Consider the following 3,429-nt stretch of genomic DNA (forward strand, 5'->3'; position numbering starts at 1 on the left):
TAGACTAAATAAAATTCGGCCCGGGCGTTATCCAGCCCTTTCTACAGTACCGTATCTCCTTTATACGGGCCGTAACCTCTTCTAGGAATAGTTCTAAGAAGGTACGGTAAAGAGTATCGCGGCTAATTATAAAGCCTTTCTGCCGTATAAATATATAGAGCTATATAGCACCGAGCCCCCGCGTAAAGGATATATCAGGATTATTACCCTTAAAGAACTCTTTAGCTTTTACTTTAGCCTCCTCGATCAGTGGCGTATCCTGCTATCGCTATAACTTATTACTTTTTCGGATACCTTTAAGTCCGAACTTCGATATCCGGAAGCCCTCGGTCTATAGCTATTATAGTAGTTCGGTATCGTCGAGGTTATCGTAAAAAAGCTTATATACACGTCGAATAAGATCCGTTAATATAACTATACGTATTTAGCACGAGAGGCCCTAGGCCTTACACCGGCGCTATAGTAAGGTACGGCTAATTATTATTCCTGTTTACTATCGTATATAGTCGTAAATAAAGTGGTCGGAAAAGCCTTCTTCGTAGTGGCGGCAGATCTCCTCGCGAAGAGGTTTAAGGTCTTATCGTTTACCTCGTATATCGGTGGTGTTATATATAGGGCTATACGGAGAGGTAGGAGGCAGGAAGACACTAAAAACCTTTCTAGTAAGGCTTAGTTAGATTAAATAAGCAGAGAAATATAATAAGGGTAATTATATTTTACTTAAAGGAAGACTAGTAAGTGTTATATATATATATACAAATATAAATATACTATATAAGTATTACAAATAATATATTTATATATATATATAAATATAAGTAAAAGTATATAAATAGAAGTACAAAAATAAGGGAAATTAAAAACTATGATTAGTATATTTTGCTTTTATAGTATTATATTTTCGTTATTATTTTATTCGTATAATATAAGGCATAAAAGGTATTTTATAGTCTAATATATATAATAATATACTATATTTACTATTATAAAGTCTTATACTAGGTATTATATATCTTATTATATTACGTTTTCTATATATTAGTTTATATTATTATATAAGTAAGTTATTAGATAAATACTAAGTCTAAGACTAATAATAAAGTATATTTATAGTCTTTATATAATATATAGTATATCTAAAAGACTATTTATAATAAGACTCTTATAAGTAATAAAGTACTAAAGGTAGACTTAAATAATTAGAGTATTATATTTTTAAAGACCTTAATATATTAAACTATAAGGTTATAAGGAAGTATCTACTTTATATTTCCAGTTAAAGATTATTAGAATAATATATTATTAACAACTAGTAATTAGCATTACGATTAAATTAATTTAAATAGTTAATTTATATCCCCGGTTTAGTGAATTAGTTAATTCTCTAATATTAATTAGCGTAGTATTAGTCCGGTTCCAGACGAATAGAAATTCAGGAAAAATAAAAAAAAGATTATAGCTATATTTTTAAAGAAAAGCATAAGCTACTAACTAACGCCTATAACAGGAACCGAACGTATAACGTCTAACTATAATAGTTAGTAGTATACTATTATAATATATGGCCTATAGCTTATAATTATATAATATATATCGTATTCCTATATACCTTTATAATAACTACTATAGTGATTAGTATAATAGTTTCTATCTAGGAGCTAATAATAGTAGTAGAAAACTATTCAATCTATAGTATCTGCCTCGTATATTAATCTAAAGTATCTACTATCCTCCTTAATATATAGTTTACTACCCTTTTCTGCTACCTTAATTACCTATTATTAGCCTTACGGTATTTAAAGCCCGTCCCCCTATACCTCTTAAGTTATAGTTTAATAAATATAGATCTAATATCCCGCCTATTATAATATAGCATAATGGGCAATTTATTTATACCGATTAAGTTTATATAAAGAGATCTAAAGAAAGGACTTACTAGATTAAGAACTATAGAATATTCGTTAATAAGGTTTATTATAATACTTCGGATGAGAACTACTCTTGGGTTTACTACTATTATAATTAACGAGGTAGTTTAGTAAGGCTATATAAGGCCTTATCTATAAGACTACCTCTATAATAGGTATTCTATACTCCTATCCAACGATTCTAGTACGGCTATAGGCTCTATTGATTCTAATAGTCTATAAAATATATAATAACCTTCTAGGATAATTACTATCTCGAGGAGCTCAGCCTTTTAAGTCTCCTAAGCCTCTTAATTAATATCTATCTAGGGAGGTTATATACAGAATAGCTACGAGGCTTTAGTAATTAGTTTAAGGATATATTTTAGACTCTTTATAATAACTGTATAGTAAAAGCTAACGATTATTATACTAACCTAAAAGACTTATTTCTCTATACTACAGCTATAATACTATACCCGAGGCTTAGCCTTACTTAGTTAGAAGAGTATTAGACTATAGAATACTAATTACCTTAGTTAGTAATACTAAAAAAGAGCCTACTAAGTACTAAAAGACGTAGAATCGCTACTAGTAACCTATAAAGCGGGGTAATAATAACTATAGCAGTTTAGGTAGCGATAGTAATGCTAGAAGATAATAGCTACTATATATAATAGATTTCAGATAGCGCTAAGTGCGTACCGGCTAATAAAGACTCGGAGGTTAAGAGATATCTACGCATAGATATCTAAGGCGTTAAGAACCTAATCAAGTAGTAGTTATATTAATAAAAGGCCTTCCTATCGCTTAGTTAGCTAGCTTATAATATCTTTATACTACTAGCGATAGTAATAGACTATAAAAGGACGTTTAGCCTAGTAAAGCTAGCTTTAATAAGCTAGCAATAAAGGATATTACTAATAATGCTTAAAGCTATTAAGAGCCTAAAGATCTAGCTCTATTGAGGTCTAGTTACTATAAGTAGTTTAGGAGTAATAGTAGTATAAATAAGAGTATTATAATCTAATAGGTAATATATATTCTATAACTAGCCTTACTCTTAGATATTTACTAACAGGGATAGCTATATTAATTTAATTAATTAATTACTAATTAGTTAATTTCACGGCGTCGAAACTAATAATAAGTTAATTATATACCCTTAATTCGATTTAAATAATCGAATAGTAATAAGACTAGTAAAACTAAGATATTTAAGTATATTATATTAATAGCTTTATTCTATATATATTAAGAATATTTCCTAGGCCTAAACCTATATTTGATATAATAGTACTTAACCTAAATAGTACTAAGAGAGGCTAATAACCCTATTATACCTACTATTTATATTAATTAGACTAATAGCTAGACTAATAGGAGTAAACTTCTTTAAATACTAAAGGATATAGTATATAACTTAGAACGAGTATAGTAAGAGTAAGACGCTTTTTATAATAGTATAAAATATAGCAGCTATATAGCCTTAGTTTAATAGTTTTATACTTTTTAGAGTCTT

This window comes from Sodiomyces alkalinus (assembly GCF_003711515.1).
Source record: "Sodiomyces alkalinus F11 unplaced genomic scaffold SODALscaffold_2, whole genome shotgun sequence".
Taxonomy (NCBI): domain Eukaryota; kingdom Fungi; phylum Ascomycota; class Sordariomycetes; order Glomerellales; family Plectosphaerellaceae; genus Sodiomyces; species Sodiomyces alkalinus.